The 23,244-nt window shown below is 37.4% G+C and overlaps 1 protein-coding gene across 2 annotated transcripts in view; it reads right to left on the minus strand.

Moving 5' to 3' along the window:
- Positions 1-23,244, minus strand: part of LRRC7 (leucine rich repeat containing 7) — a 478,825-nt gene that overhangs the window by 382,763 nt on the left and 72,818 nt on the right. The window lies entirely within an intron of this gene.

Raw genomic sequence — 23,244 nt, forward strand, 5'->3', positions numbered from 1 at the left:
TTTATGATTTCCTCTTTTTGACTCAAATTTATTCCATTAATCAATAATTATCTATTGAATAGTGTGCTCTAGACATTCAACTATGTATGGGGGAGAGAGAAATAAATTGAACAAACTCCCTGTTGGAGACAGCTGTATTGGTTATTCACTTCAGAATAAGAATCTGTACTTATGAATGCTTTTATTTTAATGGGAGAAAACAATCATGGCAGAAATTTCTGTGATGTCCTGACATGTCTTTCGCTAGATTAGCACCAACCAAATGCTATAAAAACTTGCATGAATCGGTATCATGCCATCTACCACACTTCATTAAAGTTACTGTTTTTCAAGTCATTTTTGTCTAGACTCTAAGCCTCTTGAGGGTAAAAACTATTTTGTTCATTTTTACATTTATCTTGATTCTTGACATACAGTAGACAAGCAATAACCAATGTAAACTAAACAAATCAATTCATGAATGAACAGATGGATACATTTGAGAGTCTGTCCCCAACCACCATCAGATACTGGTAATTAGCTTGAAAATCTTCTCATTCTAACTAAAGGGTCACTATCTCTGGAATGTCTCAGGATAAATGAATAGCATCTTTCTCGGAGCTACCAGGCACTAATCTCATTGCTTCCTAATTATGTGTACTATTTCCCCATGTACTAGGTGGGTTCTTGAAGGAGAGGATCTTGTCTTTTTCATCTTTGAATTTATAGTAACAGTACAGTTTGCCATCTGCAGAAACAGCATTGAATGAGCATCAACTTGAAACTTGCATTTTATTCACTGATTTTACTTAACATAAACCTGTCGCAGAAAAAGAAAGCAATAGTTGACAAAAACAATGCAGTATTTTGTTTTGAAATGGCTTAGATTAAATCAAATTTGGAGGCAAATGAATACAATGTGCTTAAGAGATGGTAAAAGTTCAACCCAAAGCCACCTTTATTCTTCCTTTAACTTATGAAATTTATAAAACTATATTTTGCAGCAGGTTCATGAGTCAGCTCTTACACATGGTTATTTGTACATGGTAATTTGTCGAAGGTTTATCTAAAAACATTAAAAAGATGACCTTTCTTCTCCATTAGTTTCTATCTCTCAAAATCCTACATTTCTCATTTCTGGGAGCTTGAATTGGGAAATGTTATTTTACCTGACCTTACCTGAAAGCCCTGATTATAGGCTGATCTCTATATAGGATCTAGCACATATTAACAGCCAGTAAATGCAACTAATATCTGACACATACTAAACATTTGCTAGGTGCCTAGTATATGTCAGACACTGACACATATATACTGTTATATATATATACGTATATATGTACCTAGTATATGGCAAATATACTCGGTACCTAGAAAATGTTTCTTGAGGTTATTGTAGTTGTAAAAGGTAAGTGATGATGGCTCAGACTATGAGAGTAGCAGTAAGAATGGGAAGAAGTGATGGACCGCCAAGGTATTTAAGAAGCAGAATCCCTAGCATGGGCGATGGATTAAATGAGAAAGTGGAAAGGGTACTGTAAGGAGAATTCTTGAAAAATTCCCAAGTTTTTAATTTAAGTCTCTAGTAGCCGCATGACTACTCAGCTGTGATGCCATAAAGCTGACTCAAGGCATTTATCCTATCTATCTCTATGATTCACAGCTGATGAATCAATTGTCCATACATGGTTTTTACCCAGTACTTTACACTCACCCTTTAGTGCCAAACCATGTGGCTATTTCTTGATACCCATCTGTTGTTTCAACTGCAATTTTTTTATTATGAAGAGAAAAGAGAATATCCAAGCCTGTACCTGAACCATTTGGTCAGAGTGTCTACCGTCCAGGAAGGCTTTTGCAATTTAATGCACTTTTAGTACTGCTTTCCCTTTCATTGAAAGCATTGTTCCTCTGATAATCTCATTGCCTGCCAGTAACCTCTTTCTTTAGTTCAGTTCAGTTTAGTCACTCAGTCATGTTCGACTCTTTGTGACCCCACAGACTGCAGCACACCAGGCTTCCCTGTCCATCACCAATTCCTGGAACATGCTCAAACTCATGTCCATCGAGTCGATGATGCATCCAACCAGGAGATGGTTGTCGTCCCCTTCTCCTCTTGCCTTCAATCTTGCCCAGCATCACAGTCTTTTCTAATGAGTTCCTTCTTCACAACAGGTGGCCAAAGTATTGGAGCTTCAGCTTCAGCATCAGTCATACCAATGAATATTCAGTACTGATATTTTTAACAATTGACTAGTTTGATCTCTTTGCTGTCAAAGGGACTCTCAAGCATCTTCTCCAACACCACAGTTCAAAAGCATTAATTTTTCAATACTCAGCGTTTGTTATGGTCCAACTCTTGCACCCATACATGACTACTGGAAAAACCATAGCTTTGACTTGATGGACATTTGTCAGCAAAGTAATGTCTCTGCTTTTTAATATGCTGTCTAGGTTTGTCATAGCTTTCTTCCAAGGAACAAGTGTCTTTTAATTTTGTGGCTGCAGTCAACATCTGCAGTGATTTTGGAGCCCAAGAAAATAAAGTCTGTCGCTCTTTCCACTGTTTCCCCATCTATTTGCCATGAAGTGAGGGGACTAGATGCCATGATCTTCATTTTTTGAATGTTGAATTTGAAGCCAAACTTTTCACTCTTCTCTTTAACTTTCATCAGGAGGCTCTTTAGTTATTCTTCACTTTCTGCCATAAGGGTAGTGTCATCTGCATATCTGAGGTTACTGATATTTCTCCCAGCATTCTTGATTACAGCTTGTGCTTCATCCAGCCCAGTGTTTCTCATGATGTACTCTGCATAGAAGTTAAATAAGCAGTGTGACAGTAAACAGCCTGGCGTACTCCTTTCCCAATTTGGAACCAGTCCATTGTTCCATGTCCAGTTCTAACTATAGCTTCTTGACTTGCATATGGGTTTCATAGGAGGCAGGTAAGGTGGTCTGGTATTCCCATCTCTTGAAGAACTTTCCACAGTTTGTTGTGATCCACACATTCAAAGGCTTTAGCATAGTCAATGAAGCAGAAGTAGACGTTTATCTGGAATTCTCTTGCTTTTTCTATGATCCAATGGATGTTGGCAATTTGATTTCTGGTTCCTCTGCCTTTTCTAAATCCAGCTTGAGCATCTGGAAATTCTCATACTGTTAAAGCCTAGCTTGGAGAATTTTGAGCAGTACTTTGCTAGCATGTGAGATGAGTGCAATTGCGCAGTAGTTTGACCATTCTTTGGCACTCCCTTTCTTTGGCAATGAAAACTGACCTTTTCCAGTCTGTGGCCACTGCTGAGTCTTCCAAATTTACTGGCATATTGAGTACAGCACTTTAACAGCATCATCTTTTAGGATTTGAAATAGCTCAGCTAGAACTTTATCACCTCCACTAGCTTTGTTTGTAGTGATGCTTCCTAAGACCCACTTGACTTGTACTCCAGGATGTCTGGACCTAGGTGAGTGATCATACTATCGTGGTCATCTGGATCATTAATATCTTCTTTGTATAGTTTTTCTGTGTATTCTTGCTACCTCTTTGAAATGTCTTCTGCTTCTGTTAGGTCCATACCATTTCTGTCCTTTATTGTACCCATCTTTGCCTGAAATGTTCCCTTGGTATCTCTAATTTTCTTGAAGAGATCTCTAGTCTTTCCCATCCTATCATTTTTCTCTATTTCCTTTGCACTGATCACTTAGGAGGACTTTCTTCTCTCTCCTTGCAATTCTTTGGAAATCTGCGTTCAGATGGATATATCTTTCCTTTTCTCCTTTGCTTTTCCTTCTCTTCTTTTCTCAGCTATTTGAAAGGCCTCCTCAGACAACCACATGCCTTTCTTTTTCTTGGGGATGGTTCTACTCTTTCTCATCTCAGTTCACTACCTCTAGAACCCATTGATGACTTTGGTATCTAATTTATGGATTATTTATTCATTGTAACTCTTTCCATTCCTGATTTATACTCCTTAGACATAATAGCTTTCAACTTTTCCACCCTAAATTTCTAAGAAACTTAATTGTAATGCTACTCCATGATTTTTCCCTTACAGATTTTTGCTATATAACATGGTGGTTTACCTTTCTTCTAACAAAGTCTCACACACTTATAACCAACCAAAATATATATAGCAATTTTGTTTTAAATTAATAATACTTATTTTACTATAGCTATAAATATCACTATAATTTAATTACATTTTATTTCTTCTGCATCTTTTTATTTCTTTAAAAATTGCTTTACGTATTTCTTTGTTTTGGTTTTTTTATGTATCTTTCACTCATTAAAGTTGCTATCTCCTCTTCTCTTGGTATAGTGAAAAATGTGTCATTTATACTCAAGGATAATCCTTCAGGAGCACTCTACCTTCCTGTTTCTGTCTGGAGTGGTTCCTTTTCTAGATCTTACACACACACACACACACACACACACACAAGTGTATGTCTGTATATGTGTGTGCATGTGTGTCTGTGTATGTGTGTGTGTGAGTTTGATCCTAGAATATCTCTTCATTGTCATTCTGTAAATTTTACATTTCCTTCTTCTGTTTTATTCTTATTTCCTGAACCCTTTGTCTTTTTCTTTCTAGACTTATTGGACTATAACAGTCAATGGTGAAATATAACATCCAGTAACTCACTGAGAGAGAATATACAGCAGGAACATGCTTTAGACCTCTGCATATGTGATCATGGTTTCATTTCACCTACAAATAAATTTAAAGCTTGGTCGGATATATACTTCTAGGTCAGAAGTAATTCTCTTTACAAATTTGAAGTCATTTTTAATATATTATTTTCTAGCTTTTAAGGTTGTTGTCAGGAAATCTAACTTCATTACTATTCAAATTCCTGTTTTACACCCACTTTCCCCTCTGCCAGAACATTTTAGAACTTTTATCTTATTCTTAGTCTTTTGAAATTTCACGACGATATGCTTTGGTATGTTTTTATTCATTTGCTGGGTACTCAATGAGCCCTTTCACTTTGAAAGCACTTATCCTTCCGTTGTTAAATTTTCTAATATTTTTTTTAATTGAGAATTTCCTCCTCTTCATTGTTTTTATTTTCTTTTTATGCCATCCTGATTAATTGGACCTACTTCTTAGAATTACCTGGTAACTAAATTATTTTTTCTTTTGTAATTTTCGTGCCTTTGTCTTTTTATTTTATTTTCTGAGAGATTGTCTCAACTTCATCTTCTAAATCTCCTGTATTATCTTTTATCAGGTAACATATTCATACTGTCCAAAAATTATTTATTCCTTCTTAAATCATGCTCCTTTTTCACAGTGAAAGTTAAAGTAAAGTCGCTCAATTGTGTCTGACTCTGTGACCCCATGGACTGTAGCCTACCAGGTCTGACTCTGTGACCCTCTGGACTGTAGCCTATCAGGCTCCTCCCTCCATGGGATTCTCCAGGCGAGGATACTGGAGTGGGTTGCCATTTCCTTCTCCAGGGGATCTTCCCGATCTGGGATCTTCCTTCTCCAGGGGATCTAACCCGGGTCTCTCGCATTGCAGGCAGATGCTTTAACCTCTGAGCCACCAGGGAAAACCCCCTTTTCATAGTATCATGATTCTATTTCAGGGTGCCATATCACTTTCATTTTTCTCAGAAGATATCGTTGTTAAGTTGCTAAGTCAAGTCTGAATCTTTGCAACCCTATGGATTGAAGAATGCCAGGCTTCTCTCCTTCACTATCTCCTGGAGCTTGCTCAAATTCATGTTCACTGAGTTGATGATGCTATCTAATCATCTCATCCTCTCTCACTCCCTTCTCCTCCTGTCTTCAGTCATTCCCAGCATCAGGGTCTTTTCCAATGATTTGGCTCTTTGCATCAGGTACCCAAAGATTTGGAGCTTCAGCTTCAGCATCAGTCCTTCCCATGAATATTTAGGGTTGATTTCCTTTAGGATTGATTGGCTTGATCTCCTTCCAGTTGAAGGGACTCTCAAGAGTCTTCTCCAGCGCTACAATTTGATGGACTTTTTTGGGTGTGTGCCTTTTCCCCCTTGCTCCTAGTATTTATTCTCAGTTCTCTTTTCTCTTTGTTTCTTTTGGTCTTTATCTTTCATGATAGAGGTTTTTCACAAGTATCTGGTGATCCCTGGCTGTCCTTCAATTTTGAAGAGTGACTCCCTACAGAGCTAATTGGAAGCTTTGTATGCATAATAGGTTTCACTGCAGGATGACTGGCTGTAAGTCAAAGAATGTTCTGGTCTTCTGCCTGAGGCATAACTATGCAGTTTTGTAAATAAGGACCTAAGTCAGTTTTTCTATTTTCACTAAGTTTCTCCAGTCCTTTGTCTGATACTTTTCTCCAAGACTCTCAAGGAGAGCTATGAAACAAATTAATTTTTATATCTCTTTGTGGAGAAGGATATGGCAACCCATTCCAAGTCTTGCCTGGAGAATCCTGTGGACGGAGGATCCTGGTGGGCTGCCGTCTATGGGGTCGCACGGGGTCGCACAGAGTCGGACACAACTGAAGCGACTTAGCATACATGCATGCGTGTGGGTATGTTATAATGTAGCTGACAATGTACTTTTTATAGAGATAAATATAAACTACATTGTCTTTCCCTGTCTTCTTAAAATTTGTTGAAATCTGTTATCTCTTGGTGTCTTTTCTTCAATTTTCTCTCTCCTTGTGAGTATATGCATTTAAAATTTTCTTTTAGTTTGGTGGAATTTTGGTTGTAAGTTCAGCTCAAGGTAAGTGGAGGATTAACTTCCATGTTTAAAAGAAAGTTTTCTTTTCTTTAATCCCCTTCATACTTTTAATTCCTTCTTATCTGACCTACTAGGAGCATTGGACTAGAACTACATTTTTCTTTCACAAACACTCTTTCCTTTCGCTCCCGATTTCACGCTCTTCTGACTTTTATCCTTTTGCTCAGGTTTCTCAATTTCAGTCTTTTAAGAAGATCCATCTTCTCTTCCAAACATTGACGTTTAAAATATTAGCATTATTCCCCAGCTAGTCTTGTTACCCTTTTAATTGTATGCTCTCTCCCTTTCAGTCTTTATAATCTCACGCACCTTTCCCAACTCTTTTCATTTAACTTTGATGAGTGATGGCTATGAAGTTTTTCAAATTTCTACTCAGATTTATTTCCCTCATCATTTCCACTTTGTGTTTTATGAACATCTCAAACATAACAATGTTCAAAATTGAAGTGATATTTTTCAAAGATATGAGTCTATCATCATGGTCAAGAATTTAGACTCTGAAGCCAATTCCTTGGCTGTATGACTCTCAGCAAATATTTAAGCTCTATCTGTTTAGTCATCTCTAAAATCAGAGTACATACCAAGCTTGTAGAATTGCATCATCTAATTTTAAGTATTCACTAAGTGTTCTGCCCAAACCTCCTCTTCCTGTGTTCTCAGTCTCAGAGAACAGCTACACAGTTCACATAGATTCTCAAGATAGAAAGCTTAGCAATATCTGTGACTCCTCTCATTCTCTCACTTTCCACATCCAACAATCACCAAGTCCGAATCCTTCAATAGCCAAAACTTATCTTGATTCAGGAATATTTTTCTTCATTTCAACTCCCCAGCAATGTTGTTCAATTATTATCTCCTGCCTATGCACCTGTCTCTCTCACTCTATTCTTCTCCCACCACAGTGAAGCTGGGGGGACCTTTTTAAAACACAAATATTATGTCACCTTCTTACTTCAAATACTTCAATGTCTCCTCTCTGCCTTCCAGACAAAGTCAAAAGTTTTTTTTTTTTATTGTGACTTGCAAGTATGATATTGTCCTCTGGACTGACTGCAGCCCTCCACTCTCAGATCCAGCACTCTGTTCTGCCTGGTTAGGCACCACTCTTCTTGTTTTCGATGCCCTTTGTAATTGTGGCTTCTTTTGCCACAATCAGGACTACCTGATCTTTTTTTCTATGAGGGTCTTCATAAATACCTCTGCTTTTGCTCAGGGCACATTTCCTTGCTCTTTTCTAAAAATTTACTTTAGAAGGGAAAATAGCCTCTCTTTATGCAATATGTTCCAACTGTGTCCTCTTCTTTATATGTTCCAACTGTATGCTGCAATATCCTTTGATCACATTTTGATTACTTATTCAAATAAATCTTGCTCACTAGATTGACACCTCTGTAAGGAGAGGGACCATGTCTAGCCTTTCAACAATATATATTTTCAGTAACTTTAGTATTTAATATCTGGTTCAGAATAAGTACTTTAAAAACATTAACTGTATTAGTGAAAGAATATGAGAACTAAAGATGATTATAATGACTTTTATTTATATAGCTTTGGAAAATTTCAAAACAATTTATAATCTATTATCTTATTTTGTCAAGACAAATAGACATCCATATTGTATTTCAATAATAAACTAATCAAGGTTTAGTGAGTTTGTGATGTGCATAAGGTCACACACAGAGTAATTAGTAGACTGAGATTAGATCTCATTTTTCCTGACCCCAAAGCCATCATTTTTTTCCCCATTAGCAGACAATGCATTGCATTTACGGTGATATTTAGAAAGCAATATTTGAAAATTTATCAAACATGAATTTATCAGTAGTTTTACCACACACACACACACACACATTTGATGGTTATCTATACACAGAATACTTCATAGGTACAAATAGAATGAAGGGGTAGCAGTGAGGGAAATAACTTTGTTCTCTTTTATCTGATGATAAAGAGTTTAAGCTTTTATGAATGTCAAAAGTATGGAAATATCATAAGGTAGGATGAAAAAAGTGTTTCCGGAATTGAGTAGGTCATAACACACAAGAAAGCACATAAATGTGACACACATAACATACAGAAGCATCATTTGCTTTCTTCCTGAAACACGACCATTGCCTGGTATACTGTAGAAGTGTGCAGCTTCACGTCTAGTATATGGACTTTGACTCAGAAGCAACCTGATTTCGTGTTTTACTACATACCCTTAGGAAATATCCCAAAGAGGGATTTTTAGATTTTCAGGTTTTCAAAGGGACTTAAAAAGGCAAGAGAAAAATATTAATCTCTTCCTGTTAATATCCTTCCAATAAATTCCATAAATCAAAGTTGAGAGTATTATTTTTTAGATTCTCACTGCATAGATTCTCTTCTCTCTTGAACCTTATTTTTTAAAATCTAAGTAGAAGAGCTAAAGGGAATTTTTCTACAATCAAAGCATACGGCCAACAGTCTCCCTATCAACACTCTCTGAATCAAATGCATTTAAATAGCAGCGCTCACTAACACAGGCTAAACTAGCTGAAGAAGCAGAAAGACTCATCTTGATATATTCCTCAAATCCTTCTCTATTCATAATTTAAACCAAAGAGAGTTTTGACCACTTGAGAATCATGCCTGCAGAGGTTGACTCAAGCAATAATATGTGTATCAAAACATCTGATTTTCAGTACCTTTGCGTTCTCTAGGATTTTTAGACCGATTGTGCCAATTTTCTTCAATTTAAGTCTGAATTTGGCAATAAGGAGTCATGATCTGAGCCACAGTCAGCTCCTGGTCTTGTTTTTGCTGACTGTATAGAGCTTCTCCATCTTTGGCTGCAAAGAATATAATCAATCTGATTTCACTGTTGACTATCTGGCAATATCCATGTGTAGAGACTTCTCTTGTGTTGTTGGAAGAGCGTGTTTGCTATGACCAGTGTGTTCTCTTGCAAAATGCTATTAGCCTTTGCCCTGCTTCATTCTGTATTCCAAGGCCAAATTTGCTTGTCACTCCAGGTGTTTCTTGACTTCCTACTTTTGCATTCCAGTCCCCTATAATGAAAAGGACGTCTTTTGGGGGTGTTAGTTCTAAAAGGTCTTGTAGGTCTTCATAGAACCGTTCAACTTCATCTTCTTCAGTGTTACTGGTTGGGGCATAGACTTGGATTACCATGATATTGAATGGTTTGCCTTGGAAATGAACAGAGATCATTGTGTTGTTTTTGAGATTGCATCCAAGTACTGCATTTCAGACTCTTTTGTTGACCATGATGGCTACTCCATTTCTTCTAAGGGATTCCTGCCCACAGTAGTAGATATAATGGTCATCTGATTTAAATTCACCCATTCCAGTCCATCTTAGTTCACTGATTCCTAGAAAGTCTATGTTCACTCTTGCCATCTCCTGTTTGACCACTTCCAATTTGCCTTGATTCATGGACCTAACATTCCAAGTTCCTATGCAATATTGCTCTTTACAGCATCAAATCTTGCTTCTATCACCAGTCCCATTTACAACTGGGTGTTGTTTTTTCTTTGGCTCCATCCCTTCATTCTTTCTGGAGTTATTTCTCCACTGATCTCCAGTAGCATATTGGGCACCTACTGACCCGGGGAGTTCATCTTTCAATGTCCTATCTTTTTTGCCTTTTCATACTGTTCATGGGGTTCTCTAGGCAAGAATACTGAAGTGGTTTGCCATTCCCTTCTCCAGTGGACCACATTCTGTCAGACCTCTCCACCATGAGCCGTCTGTCTTGGGTGGCCCCACATGGCATGGCTCAGTTTCATTGAGTTAGAGAAGGCTACAGTCCATGTGATCAGATTGGCTGATCTCTAAGCCAGGCTTCAGCAATACATGAACCATGAACTTCCAGTGTTCAAGTTGGTTTTAGAAAAGGCAGAGGAACCAGAGGTGAAATTGCCAACATCTGCTGAATCATCAAAAAAGCAAGAGAGTTCCAGAAAAACATCTATTTCTGCTTTATTGACTATGTCAAAGCCTTTGACTGTATGAATCACAATAAACTGTGGAAACTTCTTAAAGAGATGGGAATACCAGACCACCTGACCTGCCTCTTGAGAAACCTGTATACAGGTCAAGAAGCAACAGTTAGAACTGGACATCATGGAACAACAGACTGGCTCCAAATAGGAAAAGGAGTACGTCAAGGCTGTATAGTGTCACCCTGCTTATTTAACTTATATGCAGAGTACATCATGAGAAATGCTGGGCTGGAAGAAGCACAACCTGGGATCAAGATTGCCAGGAGAAATATCAATAACCTGATATGCAGATGACACCACCCTTATGGTAGAAAGTGAAGAAGAACTAAAAAGTCTCTCAATGAAAGTGAAAGAGGAGAGTGAAAAAGTTGGTTTAAAGCTCAACATTCAGAAAACTAAGATCATGGCCTCTGGTCCTATCACTTCATGGCAAATAGGTGGGGAAACAGTGGAAACAGAGACTGACTTTATTTTTCTGGGCTCCAAAATCACTGCAGATGGTGATTGCAGCCATGAAATTAAAAGATGCTTGCTCCTTGGAAGGAAAGTTATGACCAACCTAGACAGCATATTGAAAAGCAGAGACATTACTTTGGCCACAAAGGTCCATCTAGTCAAGGCTATGGCTTTTCCAGTAGTCATGTATGGACGTGAGAGTTGGAATATAAAGAAAGCTCAGCACCGAAGAATTGATGCTTTTGAACTGTGTTGTTGGAGAAGACTCTTGAGAGTCTCTTGGACTGCAAGGAGATCCAACCAGTCCATCCTAACGGAGACCAATCCTGGGTGTTCATTGGAGGGACTGATGTTGAACCTGAAACTCCAATACTTTTGCCACCTGATGCGGAGAGCTGACTCATTTGAAAAGACCCTGATGCTGGGAAAGATTGAGGGCAGGAGAAGGGGATGACAGTGGATGAGATGGTTGTATGGCATCACTGACACAATGGACATGTGTTTGGGTGGACTCTGGGAGTTGGTGATGGATAGGGAGGCCTGGCATGCTACGATTCATGGGGTCGCAAAGAGTTGGACACGACTGAGTGACTGAACTGAACTGAACTGAACTGATGCCAATTTTATCCTTGCCTAATATTTCATCCCTGGAAAGTTAAAAGGACAATGGCAAGTTCAATCTTTCCAAGATTTCTTGTGATAAATACTCTGGCTGTCCTCATCAGTTGGCACAGTCTTACATTTTTCAAATGACAAACATTTCTAATTTATTCACTGAGAAACCCTTTGCCACAGGAATATGGAAAGCTGCCAATCTCTCTCCATGTCCTACTCCAAGAAACATCTTTAAAACCATTACTTCACCTGAAGTAGTCTCTGAAATTCCCTCATCAAGACAGCAAACATGGTGATTCTTGGACTCCAAGTGGTGCATCTGAGGCTTGTTTGTTTTTTGACTGTTCACACACTCACATTTCAAAGATTGCATGGGTTTGTTTTCATCTTATCATTACAATATCTGAAAGCCTGCAAGTGTTATCCACAATTTGATGTGCTATCATTACAAGGAAACCAGTATGTCTTCAAGATCAGAGGACTGTTATTAAGATAAACACATTTATGGTCTTTAATGCTGATATAACCACATCAGCAATCAAAATAAGAAATCAAGAAGGAAAGAATGGTACCTGGTACCAAGAAAAGGCTTTTTAAATACTTCTAATTCAGCTTTTAGGCAAGTGATTTGTTTTAAGACTAACAGTGCTTCCATTCTCTTTCCTCACATATTTGCCAGGAATTTTCATCCACTGAGCAGAATGTCTCTTCCTACAAATGATTCTTAATATATACCATCATCTCTGATTTAGTTTCTAACTGCTTAATGAGTCACCTATTTTTAAATACAATTCAACTGTTCTAAAGTGGAACTTGAAAATATTTGCTAAGCTTCTACTCTGTATCAGACATTGTGCTTTCCTTCTTGATTTCTTGCTTTGGCTAATTGTGTTTTAATTCTCTTAATGCTGTTCCTTGGAGTGATCTTTTACTTCTCCTTTCTTTCCTTCTATATTAGACATTCAATGTCTTCCCTTTCCTTTCTTTACCATTCAGTCAATCTAGTTCAGACTCAGCATCTCTTAGTAGTACTGCCCAAAGCAATATGGTACAAAAGTATACTATTTTCAGACATCTTTCCTTTACAATAATTTATTCAGGAAATTAAATGTCTACAATGTGTTAGGCACTGGGTTATATCATGGGAAGAACCAGTGAGCAAAGAGCTACATTCCCTGCTCTAATGAATTTCCTAGATAGTGAGAGAGATAAATATTGAACAAAAAATTAAGCAAATAAATCCATACTTGTACATTGTAATAATTGCTATAAAAGAAAATATTAGAGATTTATCCATTTTATATATTTACACATAATATAGCTTGATTAATCCCCTGAAATGTATGTCCATTCCCCAGTTCTAAAAGCTTTACTGAGTATATTTTTAAATAGAAGTATTTCCCAGTTCATATCACCAGGTCATACCTTCTTCTAAGACATAAGCAAACTGTGTTAGCAAATTGAGGCCTAAGAGTTCTTCAGGATAAAGAGATAAGCTTCTTTTTATTAGTGTTTCCTAAACTGCTTAAAATTTAAAACATAAAATGTTACAGTTTATCAACATAATTAGTCTTCTAAATCACACATTTAGGAAAGGCTCCAACAAAGATCCTCCAACAAGATTCTTTAGCTTGATAGTCAGGCTCTTTATCTAACTTTTCAGCTATTTTATCTCATACTTTCAAGTCTATGTTCTATCTTACACCATTATTCAGTTCAGTCTCTCAGTCGTCCAACTCTTTGCAACCCCATGGACTGCAGCACACCATGCTTCCATGTCCATCACCAACTCTCGGTGCTTATCAAACTCATGTCCATCAAGTCGCCGATTCCATCCAACCATCTCATCCTCTGTCATCTCCTTCTCCTCTCCCTTCAATCTTTCCCAGCATCAGGGTCTTTTCCAAGGAGTCAGTTCTTAATGTCAGGTGGCCAAAGTATTGGAGTGTCAGCTTCAGCATCAGTCCTTCCAATGAATATTCAGGACTGATTTACTTTAAGATGGACTGGTTGGATCTCCTTGCAGTCCAAGGGACTCTCAAGAGTCTTCTCAAACACCACAGTTCAAAAGTGTTAATTCTTCAGTGCTCAGGTTCTTTATAGTCCAACTCTCACGTCCATACATGACCACTGGAAAAACCATAGTTTGACTAGATGGACGTTTGTTAGCAAATTAATGTCTCTGCTTTTGAATATGCTATCTAGGTTGGTCATAACTTTCCTTCCAAGGAGCAAGCGTCTTTTAATTTCATGGCTGCAGTCACCAGCTGCAGTGATTTTGGAACCCCCTAAAATAAAGTCTCTCACTACTTCCATTGCTTCTCCATTTTCAATGAAGTGATGAGACCGGATGCCATAATCTTAGTTTTCTGAATGTTGAGTTTTAAGCCAATATTTTCAGTCTCCTCTTTCACTTTCAGCAAGAGGCTCTTTAGTTCTTCTTCACTTTCTGCCATAAGGGTGGTGTCATCTGCATATCTGAGGTTATTGATATTTCTCCTGGCAATCCTGATTCCAGTTTGTGCTTCCTCCAGCCCAGCATTTCACATGATGCACTCTGCATGTAAGTTAAATAAGCAGGGTTACAATATACAACCCTGACGTACTCTTTTCCCGATTCAGAACCAGTCTGTTGTTGCATGTCCAGTTCTAACTGTTGCTTCTTTACTGGCATACAGATTTCTCAGGAGGCAGGTCAGGTGGTCTGGTATTCCCATCCTTTTAAGAATTTTCCACAGTTTGTTGTGATCCACACAATCAAAGGCTTTGGCATAGTCAATAAAGCAGAAATAAATGTTTATGGTATTACTATAGAGTAGTAGGATTGATACACTGATCCATTTTCTTCTATGTCACTCTTGCCACTCTATGGTAATACCATTCTATCTTTATATTGAATAATTTTATCTTTGGTTATTATAATATGTTTGCAGGTCTTTCAACATCACAGGAGTTTATTTCTCCATCTGGTAACACACATTGCTTGTGCTCTGATAGAAAAAGGATCCTCAGATACTGAATTTGGATCACTTATGAAGCTCAAATTTTTCTTTTTAAAGTCTTCTCTAACTGTTCCAGACTATAAATAATGCTGCTTGCCTTGTCTTCCTCCTCCTCTTTACTATTATTATTCTCATCTTAGCACTAACTAAAGAATATCACCATAAGGATTACAGAATCAACCCTTAAAAAAATCTCAAGAGGAGATTTGTATTGAGTAGTGGCAGTTATGAGCTTATTCAAAAATCTCTCTTTGGAACTTCCCTGGTGGTTCAGTAGTTAAGAGCTGGGAACTAGTGTCCTGACCATGGAACTAGAACCAAATAAGTTAACAACAACCAGAACAAAACCCCCCAACATTCTCCATACTGTATCACATAGGTGAATAACAATATTTTAATAATTCTGTCCTTCCTCCATATATCCTTCCCTAGAATTTTTATCTACTGACTTACTTTATGTAAATATGACTATAGAGGAGAGTAGAAATCAAACTTTAGTTTAGCTTAAAATAACCCAAGTTCCTGAAAAAGTTCTAATTCTGTAATAAAATGTTACAGTTCTGTTTCTTGAAGAACTTTGCTTTCAGGCAAATTTTCAACATTTGCTCTAACTATCCTGAACCATGTGAACCTGAGCCATGAGCAGTATGAAGTAATAAATTTCTAAGTATTAAGATATTCTCAAAGATTTAACTTTCAAAAGGTAGTAATCTAAAGTAATGAGTCTCTGGAATAACATTTGAAGCCTTGTTTATATAGAGATACAGACTAAGAAAATGGAAGAGAAATAGTCAGATATATGCAATTCAATTAACAGTTATCTTAGGTTTGGTTACAACCTTAGTCTAATTACTTATCTCATCCTTGAGTGAATTACTTAGATGATAGTCTTATACCTTGATATCTCAAGATATTTTTATTATATGGTATAAGATAATTATTTATGTTCCTGATGACTGAGTAATTATGAAAAAGATCAATTAGTCAGCATGATTTATTGAGAAGCCAGAGATACATATAGTACATTTAGAAGTAGTTTAATCAAATATTTTATTTAATAAAAATTGGGGAACATGATGCTTAATATTTATTTTTGTAAAAATTTCACCTTATGTGAAATACTTTATTCTGTACCTTCTTCCAAAGATTTGTGTAGGAGCTTCAGAGGGAGCCAGTAAGAAACCATTTTCCATGCAGTTGTCTCAGCTAAGGAATCTCTTGCCTTTTGTGAAGTGGCACAACATCAATACGGTGCCCTTCACAAGACATGATGAAACACCCATCTTTTCAATCTGATATAAACAACTTTGAGAAAGCATTTGAAAATGGTATTTCATGCTGCTTTATATTCATTCTTTAATCACAAGTATAGATAACTTCTAATATTAACTCTGTTTATTAATATTTTAATTAATGCTCATGATGGTGGTACTTGTGCCTTTAGGATAGTTAGAGCAAATGTTGAAAATTTAAACTAAATAAACAGGGCTTCTGATAATAATCTTTTAATCAATTAAGTTTCTTTGGATTTAAATTTAGGCAGTTACTTTATAATTGGAAAGATTTTAGGAGACTCATGAAACATGTAAGCCTGCTTGAGGTCACCCTTGGGCTGAAAGAAATGTTAAAATAAAATTAATTTAAAAAGCTTTCTGCAAGGAAGTTAATGGCATGTGAGAATGCACTCATAGATTTAATAATTGCTAAATGACAAGCTTATGGAAGCTTAATATGGAAGAATCAGAGGCTCATTTTAAAACTGAAATATTTTGTTATGATTCTGAATTATTTTCATTGTTAGTTTCTGATATGAGATTAAAAGAATAATTTCAAACAAGAATTTAAAACATCCTGAGTATTTAAATACTTATCTTTATTCATTTTATAAGTAATAAATACTATATATGAAATCTTTTGGTTTATATTCTTACTGAATTTAATAATTTAGGAGACGACAACAGGCAACAGGTTTTGAGAGAATTAAGACAATAAAATCAGGAGCAAAGTTTTGGAAATAGAATTGAAAGAAGCCTAAAGAAGACAGGTGAGATCTCTGAATGAATAGAGCATGCTGAACTAATACAGTCCTGCTGGTAGATAGAATAAACTTCAAAAGAACCACATGTTACCAGAGTAATCACTATTAAAATTCAAATCTGAACATGTGTAAAACTCTTTTCAGTCTTCCTGCTACCTCACCATGAATTCTGTATTTGCAAGCTGGGTGTATAATCCTCTGCCAAGACTTCAGTCTCCTCCTGGACCACACTCATACCTTATCTTACATGTCTTCTTGTCTTTGCCTTTCCTGATCTTCTCATGAACCATCTTACCTGCTTATCTCTCCTCGTTACCCTTCCTTATCCTTTTTCAACTAAATTCAAGGATTATCCTTGTAGAAAACTGTTCCTCTACTATCCCTATTACAGGTGAATTGTGTCTTCCCCAAATTCATGTGCTGAGGTTTAACAATTAGTGCCTCAGAATGTGAACCCTTTGAAAACAGAGCTGCTGCAGTATAATTAGTTAAGATGAAGTCTGGCCATTGTAGGATAGGGCCCTACTCCAGTATGACTAGTATTCTTAGAAGAACAATGCATGTGAAGAAAGAGACATGTAAGGAGGGAAAATGTAGAGAGACATGGAGAAGATGTCCATCTATAAGCCAAGGAGAGAGTCCTGGAACAGGTCTCTCATAGACCTCAGAAGGAACCTTTAGTAGTCCTACTCTCCAGCATTATGAGACAATGAATTCCTGCTTGGTGGGCCACCTAATTTGTGATCTTTGTTATAGCAGCCTTAGCAAACTAATAGAACCTCTTTCTTCAGCTTTCAAGCAAAAGTTAAGTATCTCTTCTTCAGTATCTATAAAACCCAGGATCCAATTTGGCAAAGACTTATTAAAATTGTTTCCTTGTGAATCTCTTGAGGTAGTATTAATTAGACCATGAACTCTCCTTCTGTTTGTTCTCTTAATCTAAGGCAGACATGCAATGTCAAATTCTCTTTTGTACAGATTAATGAATAGAGGGAAAGAAGGAAATTTTGTTTGGCCTTAGATTCACCAACTTGCTTGAAAAGTGAAAGCTGCTCCATCATGTCCGACTCTTTGCAACCCCATGAACTATATGGACCATGGAATTCTCCAGGCCAGAATACTGGAGTGGGTAGCCTTCTAGATTGCCTTCTCCAGGGGATCTTCCCAACCCAGAGATTGAACCCAGGTCTCCTACTTTGCAGGCAGATTCTTTACCAGCTGAGCTACCAGGGGAGCCTTGAAGATTTAAAATTGCAATTTCAGATGCAGGTAAAAAAGTATAAATTACATATTCTGAAGAACAATATGTGTGATATTACAGAATGAATAAAATAAATAGTCAATCCCTTTCTTTCTCAGAAATAAACATCCTGGAAAATAAACGACTCTCAATGTCTTTAATCCAGCTTCCCAGGTGGTGCTAGTGGTAAAGAATCTGTCTGCCAATGCAGGAGAAACAAGAGATGCGGATTGGATCCCTGGGTCAGGAAGATCCCTTGGAGAAGAGAATGGCAACGCACTCCAGTATTCTTGCCTGTAAAATCCCATGGACAGAGAAGCATGGCAGGCTATAGTACATGGGGCTACAGAGTTGGACATGACTGAGCAAATGAGTAAATGTCTTTAATCTTCACACATGGGGAATACAATAAATTACTCGAATCTAACAATTTAACCGACTCATGGACATGTGTTTGGGTAAACTCTGGGAGTTGGTGATGGACAGGGAGGCCTGGTGTGCTGCGGTTCATGGGGTCGCAAAGAGTCGGACACGACTGAGCGACTGAACTGAACTGAACAATTTAACCCAAAGAGTTAAAGATTTCAGAAATGTCTTGAAAAGTTGATATGATGATATATGTAAATGATGGGTATATCTTGTTTAGAAGAAGCGGTTCTAAAAGAAAAAAAGAGACTGCTCTATGTCAGTATGGATATTTTAAGTGGATAGTTGGAGCAAACTGAAGAACATTTCAGAGAAGATAAAAATAGAAATTATATTACCTTAGAAAATATCCTATTAACCTTCAGATTATGTGAAATATATATGAATGATGCTTTTCTAATGAATTATCACAGCTGGCACCAAGAGAAAAATAGGAGTTATGATAGAAAAGCTATTGAGATATTTTGGACACATAATTCTGCTCAATCAAAATTCTTCTATTTAAAAGTCTTTCTTATTTTCTTCAGAACATAAAAGCAATGTCTATATCTTATACAAAATTTGGAAAATATAGAAAAGTATAATAGAAAAATAAAACTCACCATATTTCTATCATCCAGAAATAAAGTACTACTAACATAGAGGAGTATTTTCTATCATTCATTTAAGGTTGCAATTCTGAATACACACATACAGACAAATACATAAGCACACACATATAACATACATATATATTACTAAGATTAAGTACATTGCTTTGTGTCATGCTTTTTCACTTAGCATTATACTATAAATATTTTCTCACATCATAAAACATTCCTAAAAGTATACTATTTGAAGACTGTGAAATATTGTTGTGAGTAGGTCTACCAATTTATTTGACCAATCTTCTTATCCTAGAAATTTATATAGTTTGCTATTTTCCCAAATTATAACTAATACCTTGATAAACAACCTCAAATATAAGTTCTTCTGCATTTACTAGGTGAAATGAATCTGAACACTTTTATTATTTTTGATAAATACTGCCTAATTGTTCAATTATGTGTGCCAATTGATACTGTCCAGAGTATTACACCTGGATATCCATTTCCTTGCACCATTGCCAGTAGATGTCATCAGTTTATTCACAACCTTTGTCAGTTTGAGAGATAGTGTTTAATTTGAAGTGCTTCTAATCTCTTCCTTTATTTGTTCCTCCTTTGCTTATAAAATCAGTTTGCTGAATGTACTTGACTCAATAATTATAGATTGTTATTGTTCAACATGCTCAGTCGTGTCTGACTCTTTTTGACTATATGGATTGAAGCATGCAAGGCTTCCCTGTCCTTCACTATCTCCTGGAGTTTGCACAAACTCATCTCCATTGAGTCTTTGATACCATCCAACCATCTTGCCATCTGTTGCCCCTTCTCTGCCTGCCTTCAATCTTTCCCAGGATAAGGGTCCTCAGTTCAGTGCAGTTCAGTTGCTCAGTCATGTCCAATTCTTTGCGACCCCATGGACTGCAGCACGCCACACTTTCCTGTCCATCACCAACTCCTGGAGCTTACTCAAACTCATGTCCTCAAGACGCTGATTCCATCCAACCATCTCACCCTCTGTCATCCCCTTCTTCTCCCGCCTTCAATCTTTCCCAGCATCAGGGCCTTTTTCAATAAGTCAGTTCTTCTCATCAAGTGGCCAAAGTATTGGAGTTTCAGCTTCAGTATCAGTCCTTCCAAAAATATTCAGGACTGATCTCCTTTAGGATGGACTGGTTGGATCTCCTTGCAATCCAAGGGACTCTCAAGTCTTCTCCAACACCACAGTTCAAAAACATCAATTCTTTGGCGCTCAGCTTTCTTTATAGTCCAAATCTCACATCCATACATGATTACTGGAAAAACCATAGCTTTGACTAGATGGACATTTGTTGGCAAATTAACATCTCTGCTTTTTAATATGCTCTCTAGGTTGGTCATAGCTTTTCATCCACGGATCAAGCATCTTTTAATTTCATGGCTGTAGTCACCAGCTGCAGGAACTTTGGAGCCCCCTAAAATAAAGTCTCTCACTGTTTCCATTATTTCCCCATATATTTGCCATGATGTGATGGGACCAGATGCCATGATCTTAGTTTTCTTTTTTTTTTTTTTTAATTTATTTTATTTTTAAACTTTAAAATATTGTATTAGTTTTGCCAAATATTGAAATGAATCCACCACAGGTATACTTGTGTTCCCTATCCTGAACCCTCCTCCCTCCTCCCTCCCCATACCATCCCTCTGGGTCGTCCCAGTGCACCAGCCCCAAGCATCCAGTATCGTGCATCGAACCTGGACTGGCGACTCATTTCATACATGATATTATACATGTTTCAATGCCATTCTCCCAAATTTCCCCACCCTCTCCCTCTCCCACAGAGTCCATAAGACTGATCTATACATGTGTCTCTTTTGCTGTCTCATACACAGGGTTATTGTTACCATCTTTCTAAATTCCATATATATGCGTTAGTATACTGTATTGGTGTTTTTCTTTCTGGCTTACTTCACTCTGTATAATAGGCTCCAGTTTCATCCACCTCATTAGAACTGATTCAAATGTATTCTTTTTAATGGTTGAGTAATACTCCATTGTGTATATGTACCACAGCTTTCTTATCCATTCATCTGCTGATGGACATCTAGGTTGCTTCCATGTCCTGGCTATTATAAACAGTGCTGTGATGAACATTGGGGTACACCTGAGTTTTAAGCTAGCTTTTTCACTCTTCTCTTTCACCTTCATCAAGAGGCTCTTTAGTTCTTCTTCATTTTCTGCTATAAGGTTTTTCTCATCTGCATATCTGAGGTTATTGATATTTCTCCTGGCAATCTTGATTCCAGTTTGGGCTTCTTCCAGACCAGCATTTTGCATGATGTTCTCTGCATATAAGTTAAATAAGTAAGGTAACAGTATACAGCCTTGACATATTCCTTTCCCGATTGGGAACCAGTCTTTTGTTCCATGTGCAGTTCTAACTGTTGCTTCTTGACCTCAATACAAATTTCTCAGGAGGCAGGTCAGGTGGTCTGGTATTCCCATCTCTTTCAGAATTTTACACAGTTTGTTGTGATCCACACAGTCAAAGGCTTTGGTGGAGCTAATGAAGTAGAAGTAGATGTTTTTCTGGAACTCTCTTGCTTTTTCCATGATCCAAGGGATGTTGGTAAGTTGATCTCTGGTTGCTCTGCCTTTTCTACAACCAGCATGAACATCTAGAAGTTCACGGTTCATGTACTATTGAAGCCTGGCTTGGAGAATTTTGAGTGTTACTTTGCTGGCATGTGAGATGAGTGCAACTGAGCAGTAGTTTGAAAATTCTTTGGCATTGGAATGAAAAGTGACTTTTTCCAGTCCTTTGGTCACTGCTGAATTTTCCAAATTTCCTAGCATACTGAGTGCAGCACTTTAACAGCATCATCTTTAGGATGTGAAATAGCTCAGCTGGAATTACATCACCTGCACTAGCCTTGTTCATAATGATGCTTCCTAAGGCCTTGTTGACTTTGCATTCCAGGATATCTGGCTCCAGGTGAGTGATCACATGATCGTAGTTATCTTGGTTAGGAAGATCTTTTTTGTATCATTCTTCTCCGTATTGTTGCCACCTCTTTTTAATATCTTCTACTTCTTTTATTTTTTTTAAATTTTATTTTATTTTTAAACTTTAAAATATTGTATTAGTTTTGCCAAATATTGAAATGAATCCACCACCAGTATACCCGCGTTCCCCATCCTGAACCCTCCTCCCTCCTCCCTCCCCATACCCTCCCTCTGGGTCATCCCAGTGCACCAGCCCCAAGCCTCCAGTACCGTGCGTCGAACCTGGACTGGCGACTCGTTTCATACATGATATTATACATGTTTCAATGCTATTCTCCCAAATCTCCCCACCCTCTCCCTCTCCCACACAGTCCATAAGACTGATCTATACATCGGTGTCTCTTTTGCTGTCTCGTACACAGGGTTATTGTTACCATCTTTCTAAATTCCATATATATGCGTTAGTATACTGTATTGGTGTTTTTCTTTCTGGCTTACTTCACTCTGTATGATAGGTTCCAGTTTCATCCATCTCATTAGAACTGATTCAAATGTATTATTTTTAATGGCTGAATAATACTCCGTTGTGTATATGTACCACAGCTTTTTTATCCATTCATCTGCTGATGGACATCTAGGTTGCTTCCATGTCCTGGCTATTATAAACAGTGCTGCGATGAACATTGGGGTACATGTGTCTCTTTCCCTTCTGGTTTCCTCAGTGTGTATGCCCAGCAGTGGGATTGCTGGATCATAAGGCAGTTCTATTTCCAGTTTTTTAAGGAATCTCTACACTGTTCTCCATAGTGGCTGTACTAGTTTGCATTCCCACCAACAGTGTAAGAGAGTTCCCTTTTCTCCACACCCTCTCCAGCATTTCTGTCTTTATTGTGTCCATCTTTGCATGAAATGTTGCTTTGGTATCTCTAATTTTCTTGAAGAGATCTCTAGTCTTTCCCATTCTATTGTTTTCCTCTATTTCTTTCAACTGATCATTGAGGACAGCTTTCTTATCTCTCCTTGCTATTCTTTGGAACTCTGCATTCAAGTGGGAATATCTTTCCTTTTCTCCTTTGCCCTTAGCTTCTCTTCTTTTCTCAGCTATTTGTAAGGCCTCCTCAGACAGCCATTTTGCCTTTTCACATTTCTTTTTCTTGGGGATGGTCTTGATCCCTGTCTCCTATACAATGTCACA

The sequence above is a fragment of the Bos mutus genome, chromosome 3, assembly GCF_027580195.1.
Source record: "Bos mutus isolate GX-2022 chromosome 3, NWIPB_WYAK_1.1, whole genome shotgun sequence".
Classification (NCBI taxonomy): domain Eukaryota; kingdom Metazoa; phylum Chordata; class Mammalia; order Artiodactyla; family Bovidae; genus Bos; species Bos mutus.